This window comes from Aethalodelphis obliquidens, unplaced genomic scaffold (genome assembly GCF_003676395.1).
Source record: "Aethalodelphis obliquidens isolate GAN/ISIS:26980383/991018 unplaced genomic scaffold, ASM367639v1 scaffold5, whole genome shotgun sequence".
NCBI lineage: Eukaryota > Metazoa > Chordata > Mammalia > Artiodactyla > Delphinidae > Aethalodelphis > Aethalodelphis obliquidens.
In genome coordinates, this window is record NW_020837949.1 from 57410610 (window position 1) to 57428639 (window position 18030).

Below are 18030 nucleotides of genomic sequence, written 5' to 3' on the forward strand. Positions count from 1 at the left end.
TGTTAGTGTTTCCAGGGCCTGGGCAATGTCCTGAAGTCTTGGCCTTTGAACGGCAGGTCCCCTCTTCAGAGGCTAATCACCAGACTCAAGGGAACCTCCTCATAACATCTCCCGACCCTTGGTCATGTGAAGGTCAGCTGCCTCTAACTTGTGTTACTGTGAGAGGGAAGAAGATTGCACATGAGAGAGTTGAAGGAGCTAGGTAGCCAAGATGAGGGGAAGAGATATTAATGAAGTCTGGTAAAAAGGGTCATTTAAAATTCTAAAGTCAATACAGCTAATGCACTGGCAAAGAGCAAAGACACCTGAGCAATGCTGAACACATTTATTATGTTTAATGCCAAAAGACTTTTTTATGCTATTCCACTTAATATCACTGAAAAGGAAGTTCAGAAATTGGATTATATGTAAGAAAAGTTGGAAATGTCATTTTGGGTCAGAACAACAATCCATCTAGATAAGTACTTTGCCTTTGACAGTGGCACCAGGGGAAATTTGGGAGAAGCAGTGGTTGGCACTTCCCATGAAGCCAGCCTCAAAACTCCCATTTAATAACCCATTGTAAATCTTTTTTGTATATAGATGTATCTAAACCCTTCCAGAGCCCTCTATCTGTTTTGAAATATGTTGGTATTACAGTACCAACAGGAGAGAGCTAATGCTCAATTGTTAGCTCAGCTTCCTGGCCCTCTGATCAAGGAGCTAAATATGTTTTCTATCCCTGTGCCTGGATCAGCCAGGGATTCAACAACTCAGTGGCCTGGGGGGAGCACCAGCAACTGCAACAATGGGGCCATAGACAGCCCATAATGATTGACTTATCCCTGCAGTTCAATGAAATGAGCATATAATTTGTGGTTGGCAGCCAAGGTTATGCGCACCAGCTCCACCACCGACTAGCCACGGGCCCTTGGGAAAGTCTCTTAAGTTTTCTGAGAATTTGGTTAACATACCTGCTCTCAAGAGATTTCCATCAGCATACCTACTGTGCCTATCTCACAGAACCACTGGGAGGACTAAGTGGGGCATATGTGAAAGTGCTTAATGAAGTGTAGGCAAATGTTACCTGTCATCATTAGGTCTAAAACTTCCAGTCACTTGTAATTTCCTCTTGATTTAAGTTCCTATCCCTGGCCCTCCAGTTTAGGGAGAGGAGAGACTAGAATTTAAATTTAATTAGCACCATTCTCGAACTGGTAGTCTATCAATTTTGAGTTGTGCCTCCCTATCAGTAAAAATGTGAGCTCTTACAACTAATTCTGTTAATCTATTTATATGTAAATGCTATATGTGTACTGTTGCACTAATGTATTATGTGCAATATAAAACCTACATGGAAAAAAATGTTAAAAGACAGAAAATAAATACAAATAGAAAATTCCACACTCCGTTGGACCATCTGGCACACACCTTGGCATGTATCACCTACCCACCCCCATTTCAGAGACTATTGCTCTAAACAGGACTCATGGTGGGCTCCAGGGGAGAACAGGACATCAGTGAACTCCTGAAATAGAGTGCTAAATTTTGTGTGTGTGTGCATATTTATTGGAAAAGGGTCCACAACTTTCTTCAGCTAAGCCAAGGGGTACATGACCAAAAAAGATGTTATAAACCAATAACCAAAAGAAGTACTACCCACTTCATTAAACCTGGACTTTTCTGAACTAGACTTTCATAGCTCACCTTGGGTCTCATACTCAACACGCTGCTTCTCCTATCCTAAGACCCAAGAGAATGAACCAACAATGGCCCAAATTAAAATAGAGGTTTGTCATTCATTCTTTCACTTCGCTGCTATAGACCTCTATCCTATGCTTTAACAAGTCTTCGCACATGCTTTATGACCCAGCCTTATACTCTGCAACATCAAAATGCACCTGTCCACAGAACTTCTTCAAATGAGGACAAAGTCAATAATGGAGATCAATTAATGAGTTATGCCTTTTAGGTAAAATATGCAAATGTAAGTTATATATTTTTTTTTGAAAAAAAGAAGTTTTAACCTAAAAGGGATTAAAAATCTGGGCACTATTAGAGGTTGTAAGGACAGTAATAGGAACATGTTTTTCAGGGACCCTCAAATCACCTCTTAGAACCAAAATGTCTCCTCTTCATCTGGCTGCTCCCAAGCAGAGCTATTATTCTGAGTCCAAGGTGTAAGAGTAATCTTGGCCAGAATTAGCAATCCTAATGGATGCTAGAAAGGTATCTTTAAAACTACAATTCACTACATATTTAAAGATGTACTTTATTATTACTAATCATAAACACTAAATGTACTTTTCTGCTAAAGTAAATATTTTTCTGCTGCAGCATTGCTGTTGGTGTCCACTGAATAATTAACCATAAACAGCATGGAAAAAAAACAGAAACGATTTTTTTTTTTCATGGAATCTATTAATGCCAGGCAGGATAAGAACACTCACTCACAAACCACTGTGCTGAGTGGATGGCCTTTCTCTCCCTACTGGATGTCACTTCAAGTTCACTGCTCCCCCTGCTGACTGGATAATAGAACACCCCAGTCTTTTAACACTGCCACATGCACAACATCAGAGAATGAAAACTCGGATTTAGGAGGAGAAAATAGAACAGTTTCCTGTGCTTATTTCCTGTCTGCCCCAGACACACAGCCTTCTTTCCAGATGGAGAGATAGTGTCCATAGTGGTCTACCTTATGTCCTCAATGCTCCCTTTTTTTAACTTACCCTCTCTAATCTATCCTTAATATCTCTCTCATAGAGCTAATAAATGGAAGTCCCAAGGAGAAAAACATAAAGCTCAAAAGGAGAATGGCCTTTTGGGTGAGCAGTGCTGCCCAATGCTGCAAATGTTGCCCCCAAATACCGTGAGTAATCCTTCAGGATTTAAGCAAGAGGTTTTAAGGATTATACGGAACAGAGAGAAGAGGATGTGCCAGAAAGAACAGGAGCTTAGTAAGCTGAGCTATCTGGATTTAAATCCTGTCTCCACCATTTCATCATCCATAAAATGGTGATAACGATGGCACTACCCATCGGACTGTTAGGATCGGAAGCAGGAATGCATAGCAGCTTGTGAGGTTGGTGTAGAGAAAGTACCCAGCACCACTGTTATCATTATCCCTACAAGGCTGGATCTTCGTGAAAGCCCCCCCCCCTTTTTTTTGAATTTTATTTTATTTATATTTTTATACAGCAGGTTCTTATTAGTTATCCATTTTATACATATTAGTGTATAAATGTCAATCCCAATCTCCCAATTCAACACACCACCACCAGCCCCCACCACTTTCCCCCCTTGGTGTCCATACGTTTGTTCTCTACATCTGTGTCTCAGTTTCTGCCCTGCAAACTGGTTCATCTGTACCATTCTCCTAGGTTCCACATATATGCGTTAATATATGATATTTGTTTTTCTCTTTCTGACTTACTTCACTCTTTATGACAGTCTCTAAATCCATGCACGTCTCTACAAATGACCCAATTTTGCTCCTTTTTATGGCTGAGTAATATTCCACTGTATATGTGTACCACATCTTCTTTATCCATTCGTCTGTCAATGGGCATTGATGGGTGGCATTGGGTTCCCTCCCTGTTTGTTGTTTGGCCTCAGGCGACCCAACACTGGAACCTACCTGGGCTCTGTGGTAGGGCTAATGGTGAACTCTGGGAGGGCTCACACCAAGGAGTACTTCCCAGAACTTATGCTGCCAGTGTCCTTGTCCTCACAGTGAGACACTGCCAGCCCCCGCCTCTGCAGGAGACTCTCCAACACTAGCAGGTAGGTCTGGTTCAGTCTCCTATGGGGTCATTGCTTCTTCCCCTGGGTCCTGATGCACACACTACTTTGTGTGTGCCCTCCAAGAGTGGAGTCTCTGTTTCCCCCAGTCCTGTCGAAGTCCTGCAATCAAATCCCGTTAGCCTTCAACGTCTGATTCTCTAGGAATTCCTCCCCCCATTTCCAGACCCCCAGGTTGGTAAGCCTGACGTGGGGCTCAGAACCTTCACTCCAGCGGGTGGACTTCTGTGGTATAAGTGTTCTCCAGTTTGTGAGTCACCCACCCAGCAGTTATGGGATTTGATTTTACAGTGATTGCACCCCTCCTACCATCTCACTGTGGCTTCTCCTTTGTCTTTGGATGTGGGGTATCTTTTTTGGTGAGTTCCCGTGTCTTCCTGTGGATGATTGCTCAGCAGTTAGTTGTGATTCTGGTGCTCTCACAAGAGGGAGTGAATGCACCTCCTTCTACTCCACCATCTTGAACCAAATCCTTCCCTGAAAACCTTTAACTACATTGCTAAGAAAAGTAATCACCTTTCTACAGGTACTATCTTCTCTGACAGCAGTGGCCTAAAACGGCAACACGTCTACAATTCAACTACTACACTTCAATTTTTTCTACCACAAATAGATTCTAGCAAACTTCCAAACCCTCACAACTTTTGGTGAATACTTCTCCACAATCCAATTTTTTAAAGTACTTTTATCAAAAGCTTGAAAATCTTTTCAATTTTTTACAACAACAACAACAAAATAATAATTTCACTCTGACAGTTAAAAAAATAAAAGAAGTAAAATTTCTGACAAATAGAACAAACTTGCATTTAATTGGTCTCTGCCCTATGCCATTAGGTTCTTCCAATTTTTGAGAGAAAGTTTCTGAGCATAGAAATGGCCCTTTTGCTCATTCGGAAGCCAGCTTTTCTACACAAATCGGCTATAACTCATACATGTTGAATTATCCAAACTTCTGACACTTAATTTTCACAAGTTGATTTTCTAAAACTTTGTCTCTGGCAGTGGAAATCCTAACTCAAGAGTTATCAGCACAAGAGATGATCATAATTATTAAATTCATGTCCTCAGGGAAATTTCTTGGCCTATATAAATTTACTCAAGGGTTTTAACATCATTAAATCACCTATTATTGCCAGTGCTTTGAATGTCTATATGAGTAATATTATAAGTGGATCCACTTCAAGGAAACATAAAAGAAGCTCTGATTATAGCTATTTCCAACATGGTTTTTCTATCACTGATTATAAGCCTCCTTTCCTTTATAATACAGAAGTCTAAAATAATTTCAAAAACTTTATCAATGTAACTAAATTAAACTTTCCATCTACTACTTTGCTCATCATGATATGTTCCTAATCAAAAAAGGTAAAAAGACCTTCTTCAGATAACATCTAGAAAATTGCCCATTTAACCATTTTTCTGGATTATTCACAACAGATATTTACTTTTACTTATTGCTGGGCATGCTATTAAAATAGAGTGAACTTATGGTCAATCTGAAGTGCCGTATGTTTTCTTAGATTTTCTTCAACTAAACTATTACAATAAACACTCACCTTGCCATCATAAATTATAAAAAGAGCCGTGCTTTTCTTCTCTCAAGCTTGGGAAGGCTATCTATCAAACAGAGTACAAAGTCCACTAAATCCTTTGAACCTTTGAAGAGAGAAAGACAAATCAATGCCAAAACTGATGTGCCTTCTCACCAATACACAAATTAAAGTGTGTATTTTATAAGATTTATAGGGTAACTGAGCTCTTTTTATTATCATTTCTGCTAGGTATCTGTCAAGTGAGTCTAATTCAGTAAAATAAATTGATACGTTGGGAGAAATCTCTAGTCTCCATTCTAGGTTGGGGAAAGAAACATGCAGACAGTTTAGTCACCCTATACCACTTGTATTATGATTTAATTGGTCTGAAATATTGTTTTAAAACTCCCTTGGTGATTGTAATATGCAGCCAGTCATGAGAAAAATTGTACTAGACTAAAGCCACAGTAAAATCACTGGTAAAGTTGGAAGTATGTGAATATGTGCCTTTTTCTAGGAAGAAAGTGTGCAATACTTCTCAAAGTTCTTCCAGACCACACATAATATCTACCTAATCAGAACTGCTGGGGGTGGAGCCAAGGCATCTGGTATTTTCAATGAGTAGTGAGGTGATTCTCATGTACTCCCAAAGTTTGGGCACCATTGGTTTATTGCTGTCATCATATTATTGACATATTCTTGGATGATTCTGTGCCCCTTTCCCCAAAAACTATTAGGACCACAGCTCTAAAATCATGGGCTCTCTAAGCTGCTTTAAATGAGAACATGTAATGGCTCATTGAACACATGAGCAGTTAATTTGGGAACAGTTGCAGCATTATAAATGTGCTTACTTATTGCAAACCCAATTAATCCAGTCAGGAGGAATGTTAATTACAAGGGAGTTTGGAAATTAGCATGAGTGCTTGACTAAATGCCTATATTTTGACCTATTATATTGTCTGTCTGGTAATTTATTTAAAAAGTAATTCCATAGGGGCTTCCCTGGTGGCGCAGTGGTTGAGAGTCCGCCTGCCGATGCAGGGGACACGGGTTCGTGCCCCGGTCCGGGAAGATCCCACATGCCGCGGAGCGGCTGGGCCCGTGAGCCATGGCCGCTGAGCCTGTGCGTCCGGAGCCTGTGCCCCGCAACGGGAGAGGCCACAACAGTGAGAGGCCCGCGTACCGCAAAAAAAAAATAATAATAATAATTCCATAGGAGGCCTCATGTATATATGTGCATATATCTCGCATTCCAGGACTGATTTTGTAATCTTGGAAATACCCTAATTATGAAAATCCACAGCTTTAGAGGTGGCTACTCTGGTATTTCAAATAGCATTATTGAAATCTATACCAGAGGATATGTTAATTAGCATAAAGGATGTTAAAAATAAATTTTCATTGTTGACAAAATGGTCTTGAAGCTATTTTGACTAGCTAATAAACATTTAATATTAACAAAATCTGGGCTAAGCCTTACTCTGCTTATAACATAACACTTAATAGCAAGATTGTCAAGAAAAGACTAATAGTCCAATCTATTTTCAACCACCAGAGGCTACCTATATTTACCCCAAACTCTTGAATCACTAAACTGGCTTAGATCAGTTCACATAATGACTCCCCCGCAAAACTGAGAAATGGCACAAGATGGCCAAGAAAACAACACATAAAGCAAAGCTGTATTTAATTTATTAAAAAAATAGAATAATGCACAAGACAATAACTGTATTTCTCTAGGAGCAGTGGAATATCAATCCAAACAAATCCAGATATAGCAGAAAGCAATCGGAAGGCTTCCAAAGCTGCCAAGAAACTCTCTCCTAATTTGGGAACAGCCAAGATTTACTAGGTCTGTGTGCTTTTATGGCCCCTCCCCCTTGGACATAATTTAAAAGATAGAGGCAGAGGCTTAGCCAAGGTGGGCCATTCCACTCCTCTCCTCTGAGGATTTAAAACTTGGAGTGGAGAATGACAGAGACTGACAGCCACTGAAGTTGAGGCATGCTAATGACAATACTCCAGAGACAACTATGTACTTCTGCTGATGAGGTCCCAGAGCTGTACTAGTGTGGGGTTGTTCTTTGAATTATGAAATAATCCAGTATCCTTCCACAAACTTTCTTTTTTGCTTAAGTTAGAGAAAATTGGTTTCTGTTATGTAAAACAAACAAACCAAAAAACCAGTTTTGATTAACACACCTAGTAAAAAGAATACGGTAAAAATGGGGGAATATGGGACAATCTTACTTATTCTAAGTAGATACTTAGAGTTAATAGAAATAAGAATCAAACATTTGAATGGTTTTAGAAAGTATCCAGAGAAAGAACACTGTTGGAATACAATTCTCTAAGGGTTTATGGTGTTTCTGCAAAATGTCTTGCAAAAGCACTGACTATCTTTGTTTTGGACTATCTTTTCAAGGATGCTTATATAGTGATAGTGAACAGCCTTGGAAGACAGAGGTAGTGTCTCCCTCCAGAGTGGAGGGCAAGTTACTATCCAGTATAATAAAGATGTTTTCCTACAGGGCAAATGTCAGGCAGGTTTGCTTAAAAGATTTGGGTTCCCTATGCTTGGTGTTCCTCAGTTGTGACACATTCATCAAGTTGCCCTGCATGCCCCCATGGGACTTGGGGTCAAGAGGACCAGAAGTAAACATAAAAATCATGTTGCTTGCCTTGCCATGAGTAATAAAGTCCTTTGTCTCTGACCCAGAAGTCACACGTCTTCTGCCAGCATCTATTAAACCGTGGCAGGCTCACATTGTAGCCTTAAAGGAGAGAAAATTTCAGACCCTTCACAATTCTTGACAAACATTTCAAAGAAGAATTCATATCATAATGAAGGTGCATCAGTTCTGTATTCCCGTATTTCAAGTTGCCTAGCAACTAGTTGGTCACCATTGATCTGACAATCTGCAGTAATGAAAGACCATGCTATGTAGAAAAGTGTGATTGAACTATATGCTTCTAGATGACAGAGATTGTCGATTCATCTCTGTATCTCCTTTACCACCTAGCCCAATACCTAATACAGACTGCATGCTCAATGATTTTATGTTGAACAAATTATTAAATGAAAGAATTATTGACTATTAAAATAACTCTGCTGGGCTATGTATAGAGCTGTAGTAAATAAGATAGTTTTAAATCTGTATAATAGGTACTTTCCCTCAGAATCATTCTGTTTCTTCAGGTTCACTTAAATGTAAATAATAGAGGTCCACTCAAGGAAGTTTAAGAGACAGGGTGATGCATAGAGGAATAAGAGCAGGAAAGGTAAACAGCTCTGCTGAAACTGGAGCTGGAATGTGGCTGTTTAAGGTAGCTTTAGAGATCTCAGGAGCAGGAATTTGTGACTCTTTTCTCTACAGCTCCACCACTAATCTGGCTCATTCATATTCTGCATGTTTGTCCTTTCAGATCTGCTATTAATTGGCAATCTTTTTTTAAAAAACTTGCTATTCTAATTCCCTAGGGAGACATTCCAGTGCAGTTCATATATCCCTTGGCAGCCTATTAACTTGTGACCTTTGAGTAGACATCCCATCAACTATGATCTTTAAAGTCATGTGGTATAACAGGTGACCACCTAGGCACCAGAAGCCATGGGTGGGGCAATTTTTAAAGGGGGTGAGCGCATGAAAGGCCATTCTACTTGAACGTATGTTGCCTATCTATCCTTCTCACCCTCTTCCTATCACTTCTTTCTCTTGAAAAATATGTATATTATATTTCATGTGGTTTGAGTATTATTTTTAATACTAAGTGTTCTTACATATTAGTTTTTATTTAAAAATGCTTACACCAGAAACCTTGTGAGAGAGGGGACAAAGAATGTGAGTTAAAAAATAAACGACTAAAGGTCATTAAACATGCAAAAAGACTGTTCAATTCCTCTAGCAATTAAAGAAATAAAAAGTAAAACCTCACCTGGTCTATGGCTAGGCTTCTTTTGAAAATAATAACGTTTTAGCCAAAAGATCAGCCTCATATATAGTTGACATGATATATACAGTGATATATATAGTGACATGATATGACTATGACATATATAGTCTCATATATAAATTGGTACAAAATTTCTGGAGAGCAGTTTATTAGTATGTATCAAAAGCCTTAAAAATGTTTACACTTGACAAGTCATTATTCTACATCTAGGAATGTATCCTAGGAAATGAATCCTTGATTTTTCTAAAGATTTTTGGACAAGGAGAGTCCACATGAAGAGTTTCTCATAAAGATGTGAGACCCTGGTTTTCTTTCTACTGTGCAAGTCAGAGCAACGCACAGCTATCCTTCAATGCAGCTGTTCAGAGCAACCTAAGCTTTGAAGGAGAGCTATGCCAGTCTGAAGGACAAGCACATGAATCACAGAAGTCTTTGAGAAATGCCATGTCCTTCTTCATCTGAAGAATGAAGCCAACAGAAAGAACTGGAACACTGCAGCTCTCAAAAAAGCCACAGCAAATACACTCTTTGAACTGGCTCATGTGACTAAGCGCTAATCCAATCCTCTGAACAGGAGGTGTCATGGCAAGAAGCCTCCACAATACCAAAGATTGTATTTAAAATGTATGTTTTATTGCCCCCTCTTCCATTGGAGGCAATCTCCAATTGACTATTGTAAAGTCACATTCCCCTAGCTTCTATATCTCACCAGCATGAAAGTGTTAAAAATGCCTGAAGGAAAGACACTACAACAGCAGTAGGTACATGTGCAAAAATAATGACTGACCATCACATCATATCTTGGGTGCAACAGTCATCATAGCCTTATTTACAGCAAAACATTGGAAAGTAATCAAATATCTAAAAAATAGTGAATTGGCTAAAGTAGATATGGCACATCCATATAATGGATTGCATTGCAGTTATTTAAAATGTTCTCAAAGAATACTTAATGATATGAGAAAAAATGAATAACCATATACTAAAACAAGTAGATTACAGTGAAGTTGCATCTCATACAGGAGATAGGTTTTAAATCAGCACATGATAAAAAAAATCTCATGTGGTTAAGACTACCCTTGAAAATCTCCAGTTTGGACACCAAATACTATAACTTCAACACAGTTTTTCTTTTTAGTATCAGAATAGATAATTGTTTCTGCGATTGAGCATCAAAGCAGTTGGCTTAAGTTTTGACCACATTGTAGAAAAATGTGTATTTTTACCATTAGAATCATAGTCAGTGTAGCAAGATGCACATACTATAAGAGACAGAGAAATTGAGAATGAATGAGGAAATAGCAAATTCCTATCCCCTATCTCATGCTTATTCCAGGGCATACACTCATGAACAAAATGAACAGGAAATTTAAAAAATCTATTTAAATTGTTCTCTCTCTCACACAGGCAGACTAAAATTCACATAAGTTAAAAGTAGTGGGACTTCCCTGGTGGCACAGTGGTTAAGACTCCGCACTCCCAAGGCAAGGGGACCCGGGTTCGATCCCTGGTCAGGGAACTAGACCCCACATGCATGTCGCAACTAAGAGTTCACATGCCACAACTAAGGAGCCCGCAAGCTGCAACTAAGGAGCTGGCGAGCTGCAACTAAGGAGCCTGCCTGCCGCAACTAAGACCTGGTGCAACCAAATAAATAAATAAATACTTTTTTAAAAAGTAGTGACTATCTACATAAATCATTATATAAGTCCAAGTTTGTTTAAAATTTTTCATTTTATAAAGACATGCATAAAAAATCCAGAAAGGATATATGTAAACATCTTAATACCCATCACCCTTAATGAGAGCTGAGTATTGTCAGGTTTCTTTCCTTTCTCTTTCTGAATTTTTCAAAAAAATGTAAATGAATATTTAATATTTCCATTATCAGAAGAAAACTGATTATTTTTAAATGATACTCAAAAAACATAGATGATGTCTTTAAAACTAAGCCTTATTTTATTACAAATGCTTAACAATATGTAGTTTTTGGTGTGCAATTTCTGTATCCAAAGAACAAGGATTTGGTTAAACAAACTACTGCTAAACATGACAGAAACAGAAGAACACATTTATAATTCAGGAATTTCAATCAACAAACAGAATTCTATTAGTTCACCTCAGTAAAGCAGTGCTATTAGGGACTATTGAACAGAACTATACAACAGCCTCCTATGTTGAACTGGACATTCAAACGTACCTGTCAAAAGAAAAGAAGGGTTCTATCTAGACATGGATTATATAAATATTCATAGTCTACAGTAAATTACCTTAGGAGGTGCCTTCTGAGCTTCCATAAATTCCTATCCTTTATGCATTTCCCTAAAATATCATTAAAACACCTATTACAGCAATACTTTCTCTCCTTCATTCATAAAAGATGCATAGATGCACTCATGTAATAAAGGAAATTTCTCACTGAAACACATATATCACTCTAGTAAGGCTGTTTCAGTGACTGAAAAAAATAAATGACTCATATGATAAAGATTTAAAAGACAGGTCAATTAAAATAGTTCTTTGATTACGTAAAATTACTGGTGGTTGATCCATTGTGTCAGATGTGAAATGAGATCAAACAGTAAGTTTTAAATTCTCAACATTAAATTGAATTAATAAATTGAGCAAAGACATGGTTCAAGTAGGATTGAAAGGTTCTGCTAAAACCAGACTGTTAGATACATTAGCAACACAGCTACAAAGACCGAATATCTTATCAGAAAGCAGTATAGGCTGTGGAAAATTAATAGATAGTGCTAGACCCCATCTTGGTGTAAAATTACATGGAAGGGATTAGGAAGTGAGGGGAAGGTAATTAAGTAGAAAGAACAGCCGGAAAGAATTGAAAAGCGAAAGATCAGATGGTCTGAGTTTGAACCCCTCACCATCTGCTGGCAATCATCAAAATTTATTTGATCTTATTGTGTATTTACTTTGTAAAAGAGAATAAAATAAAACTTCATTCTAATGAATGAATAGGTGAGATGCAAGGCAAATGCCTATTATAACAGAGCTCATTATTATGGCAAGCAAAATCATTACCATTGAAACATAACAAATACAATTAATGCAATTTAATTGTTCCATCTTTGTCCACATCCCTGACATCAGCATCATAAAAAGGTTCTTATGTTTTCCTGGCTTTCTGTGATTTAGTCAGAGGGCTTTGTCTGCAATTTTACTGTCATTGTTTATTGTATGTCTGTCCATACAATTTGCTCTTGTAAAATTTCTGAGTGACTGCATGTATCCATTAGGAAAGTAGGTCAACCAGCCACTTAGTTTCCCCTTCTAATCGACATCGGCACCTGTCATTTCAGTATCAGTTAAGAATGTTACTATCTACCCAGTTATATAAAGAAGAAAACTCAATTCTTTCCTCGGCTTTACCTCTGGCCCCTGTATTCACTCAACAACAAAATCCTTCTAAATGTTTTTCCTACATGCTTTACCATTTAAATATTTTGGTGCTTCCTCCACTCTTCTTCACCTGTGCTGCAACCTTTCACTTCAGGCTTTCATGGTCTTTCACCTTAACTACTACCTGTCTTTTTTCCTGTCCCCCTCAAATCCATCTTCCATCACACAGAGAAAATACAAATCTGACCTTTCAATTCCCTGTTAAAAGATTTCTGTTTTCACAGTACTTACAGGATAAAGTCAAAAGGCATCTGTGTGGTCTATGAAACCCTTAACCACAGTGTCCCCTGACAATTTTACTTCTCTAGCTCTTCTCTCCCATCTCACAGTTTATACCCTTCAGCAAAACCAGAGTGAGTAATTTATAAAGCAACTGCTAATAAATAATTAAGCAATTTTTATTATAATCAATGTATGACATGCCTCAGGGACAAGTATTTTCATTCATTCTTTAGGCCTGTGCCATGCATTACTATTTTAAAATTAGCTGCTAGGGTTTTAGAGTGAGGTCTCCATACAGCTCAGCGAGACTAGCAGATACATCATCGTACACCTGGACATATATTAGTATTGCCTGCCAGTCAGGTAGTGTGCAGCTACACAGGAGAGCTGTATATTTTCCTTTATTAAAAAATGATTGAGACAGTGTTTTCCTTTGTCTGTATCATCTTTCATGTACCTAGCAACACACTTTTAGGATGCCGGATATTTGAAAGTTTTATCAGAAAAGGATGGCTGCATCAAATCAAGGGTTTAATTTAGTTCTGAAGTTGCTTGAGGAAAATAAATTGATGTGAGGTTTTTAATTTTAAAGTTACATTTGCATTGCGGATGGACTATTTAACAGTTCACATAATCAATAAAATTACTGCTGAAGCCAAGCTTGTGTTAATGAGATATTCTAATATCTGGGTAAGTGGTTTCCCTCTGAAAAGTCATATCATGTTTGCTTGTTTGTTTAAGTTTGTTAAACATAAGAAGCTACCTTCTTCTGATGAAATAATAGTTGAATGTCTCCACAAAGTAGTCAGCTCCTTGCACATGATGTTAATTTCCTTTTAGGGACTAACATATCTTGGTAAGTGGAAATATTCTACCCCCGTCCCCACACCCTCCCACCTTAGAAAAGAATGTGCAGATCCAAATTTGTGCAAACTGGTTTAAAATGCTGATTCATTACTATGCCAAATGCCAGTGAAGAGATATTTTTAAATGTCTTGGGTATTCTATACACCTATAAATGGATGAAATAAACATTGAGCCAGTAAAATGTGAACACTCTGAATTTTTTAAATATTAAATTTTCTTTTTAGAAAGAAAGATAAGAGTTGTATGTATTTTTTATAGTACAGCACACTTTTTTACTATATACTTTTAAGAGCTCTACTGAGGTAAAATCAATACAAAATAAACTGCACATACTTAAAGAAAACAAATCAATGTACATATTTGATATGTATGTATTATAATACTTTACTGTTTCTAGTTAAAAAATTAGAAATGAATGAAGAAGGAAACTATCAGCTATATCCATTGTACTATAGATAATCACAATTAAAACTTTAGGACATGCCCTTCCACATTTTCAAAAATCTATTCATATACATGTATGAATAAAATAGATACAGGCTTCTACTTCAATCAATTTGGGAACAAACTACTTATACTGCACATAGTTTTTCATCTTCTAAACTAAAGTTTTCATGAATATTTTCCACATCAATAAATATCTTCCTAAAGATTACATATATATGTGCATATATATATGAAATGTACATTTTTGTTTATCAGTAGTAAAATTATTACAAAATGAATGATGAAGACAATAATCACCTTTAACTAGGAAATACAATCATAGAAATAACCATACAAATAATTGTGTGGTTACACTATTACACTCTCAAATAATTTTAATCTACATGTATGAATTATGAATATACATATAACATATTTTTATCTTTATTAAAATAGTAATAAAACTACATGTATTATTTTGTACCCTAATTTTAAAGGAATTTTATACATTTGCAATTTTTTTGTTTTAAAAAATTTAAAAATACAGAAGTGAATGAAGAAGGAAATTATCATCAATAATTCTGGTAGTATAGATAATCACTATTAAAACTTTGGAATAACATCCTTCTGGAGAGATAGATATAGATAAAATTGTGTTATTACTTAAACCTTATTTGTAATCTAAATTCTATATGAGCATTTTTCCGTGTTATTAAACATCCTTTTAAGGAATAATTTTAAATAGCAGAATAGTTTTATAATATGGAGTACTTTTGTCTGTATCATCTTTCATGTACCTAGCAACACACTTTTAACATGCCAGATATTTGAAAGCTTTATCAGAAAGGGAAACATCTATCAGAAAACACTGAGTACTACAACATCTTTTAAATCTTGGCCATTTTATAGCTAAATTTTTCAGTTTTAAAAACATGTATAGTTCTTTGATTAGTAATGAGGTTAATTTTCTTTTCAAATGCTCATAGGCCTTTTTTTTAAAGTCTTATTTTGTCAGTTCTATACATTATAAATATTTTTCCCAGTTTATCATTTGCTTTTCTGTATTTATACACAGAAGTTTCCAATATTTTCCTTTATAATTTTTTCTTTTGCTTTTTTGCTTAGCCTAAATATTAATTTATATGTTTTTAATTTAAAATTTTATTTCATTGTATATTTTTAATTTTTCACATCTGGAATGTATTTGGTAAATGATGTAAGGTAACCAAGCATCCTTGCACATGAATTTGAAATGGCATCTTTATCTCATAATAAATTCTTATGTATGCATTTGAATTTAAAATGTGTGCTAGTGGAGTGATGAAAGCTGCAGTTCAATCTCCAGGCTTTTGTTCCTTTTGTATCTTTTTAGTTAAATGTGGCAGTGATTTAGGGTAGTGCTTTTTTTTAAACACTATAGAGTGCTGTTATAAGACTTACATTTCGATTTATATACAAACATATAGTTATTTTTCCTCTTCAGATTTATATTTTCTTTTAAAGCAATACAAGCTTTCTGTAGAAAAAAAAATGTTACTAAATAAAAGTGTAAAGAAGCAACAAAAATTATTTTAATCCCTCTTAATCTTAGTACTCAACAGCAACCACTGATAACACTTAGGCATACTTAATTCTGAGATTTTTTTTTTCTCTCTTCTCCCCTTTGTAGGGGCTATGAGAGATGTAAATAAAGATTTTTAAATGGTTTCAAAATGATGATTTTTAAAAATTTTTCCAGTAGAGCTTTAAAGTGTTCCATAATAATAAAATTCTTTATTCTTCTAGTAAAGTTTAAAATATATTTTTTTAAACCTAAAAATGTAAATTCATACTCTAGAAACAGAAAACAAATAAGTTTTCCTAAATTACTCATTAAAATGGAAATTCTCTATTTCACCAGCGGGTGGCAATCTCAACATATACACAGTTTAGTATTTTCAACAGAACTGTTTGATGCAAAGGGAAAACTACCTAAAATGTCTGACAACCGTAACTCCAGCAGCTGTTTCTTGCCCTTTAGTTGTGATTAAAAAAAGAAAATGAGAAACCTGCAGGACTAATCACAAGTGAGAACATTACACAACATGGAACAAAATTACCTTGGCTTAATGTCAGCTCAGTGAAAATAAAAGCTATGTGTTAAAATATTATTCCTCATGTGCTCCCAAAGAACACAGTGTTTTAAATATTTCCAGATAGGACTAAGAGTTTATATCAAACAAATGTCCTACAATTACATGAATTGCAGCTATTGCTAAGAAACAAAACAGTATGAAAAGTAATGGAGAATATAACTGTGATGGGAAAACAGCAAGTTTGAATTGTTAGCAAAACATCCAAAACACACAGCTGAGCCACCATTATAGTTAAAGGCAGTCAGGACAGTAGAAAGCTTGCAAGGGCAGGAAAATCCACATGGGGAAATACTTGCAAGTAACAGTCTGAAATTGCACTCATCTCCAATTTTAGAAACAAAAATGAACATAAAATCAAAGTAATTGGTTTCTAAGTGCAAAATTCAGTAATCCCAAACATCGGATCATGAGAAAAAGCAGTTTTGGGCGCTTTCACTGATAGTTTTGATCCACGTATTTATACACTCAGTCTCCAAACCAAATATAGTATAAATATGGCAAATTTTTTATTTTATAGAAAACATCATGGTCTTTTGCACTGGTAATTTAAAATAAATTTAATAGCAAAATCACTTGAGAGAGAGACAGAGAGTGAATCCTCAAAGTATAGGGCAGTCTAAAATTGAGGGTAGGGTTAGCAGCACAGTTGTAGAGTTGATCTTCAAACCAAGTACATGCTCTGAGACAGAGCTCTGAATCCACTCTGTTCAACCCAGTTCCCTCTGAACCCCCCTCGGCTATCTACAGTTTGTTAGTTCCCATTTTCTACCTGTTTCTATTCCACTGCTCTAGAGCCTACTAAGACTAGGGGACAAGGCATAGTGAGAGTTTGACTCAGGATTCAACAATGCTGAAGCCCTCTGGCAAACTGGTAGGCACTCCCTCAAGGAGCTCATAAAGACTTAGGAACCTCTAGGGAGAACTATTTGGGAAAAAATAAATGGCAAGGACAATAAAACTGACTTAGAAACAAAGCCATAGTAGCTTCAAGAGTAAGGGCTTCTAAAATGGGTGACTCTTGATGGTAACTACCCCCAATTCAACCTCAGGAACTCATATTAAAACTTGACTATAAATGAAAATCTAAAAACGGCCATCCTCTCCAATAGCACCTAATATCAAGAAAGGAGACATTCTCATCCACTGCACCATCCATTCCTTTCCTTTCAACCATTCCTCATATAATGTAAGGTTTCTAGACTCTTCTCTACTTGCTTCTTGTTATCAGTGTCATTCTCAGGGTGTAGATTCCCATAATTAAACCCAATATTCTAGCAATGAGGAACAAAGCAGGGTTTCTATAAGCTAGGCACCTTTTCTCCATTAATAGGGTACCACAGTCCTTTAGCTTTTTCAGTATTGACCTAGAACATTGAGTAAATATTTATTAGAGATCAGTTTAATGTAAACAGCACTAAAATAGGCAATCTACTATCTTAAACGCTGTGAGCCATAGTCAGCAATCTAAGGGGGATTAAAGTTACTCAATAGATGGTGATAGATGAATTAATGCATGATCAAGTGCCAAAATGGGCATTGCAGATTCCAAGAGCTTTAGTAGTTCAGAGTCAAGGAGTAGTTTCGGCAGACAGGACTTAACAGCTCACATTCATTGAGTATTTATTTAGTGCCAGGCTCTGTTCCATGTCCTTAGTATGATTTCATTTAATCCTCACATCAACCCTATG

The 18030-nt window shown here is 36.5% G+C and overlaps 1 long non-coding RNA gene across 1 annotated transcript in view; it reads right to left on the reverse strand.

Moving 5' to 3' along the window:
- LOC113618382 (uncharacterized) overlaps window positions 1–18030 on the reverse strand; it is a 63340-nt gene continuing 45310 nt past the window's right edge. The window contains exon 3 of the long non-coding RNA XR_003431995.1: window positions 1–156. This is a non-coding gene — a long non-coding RNA (uncharacterized LOC113618382). The remainder of the gene's footprint in view (window positions 157–18030) is intronic.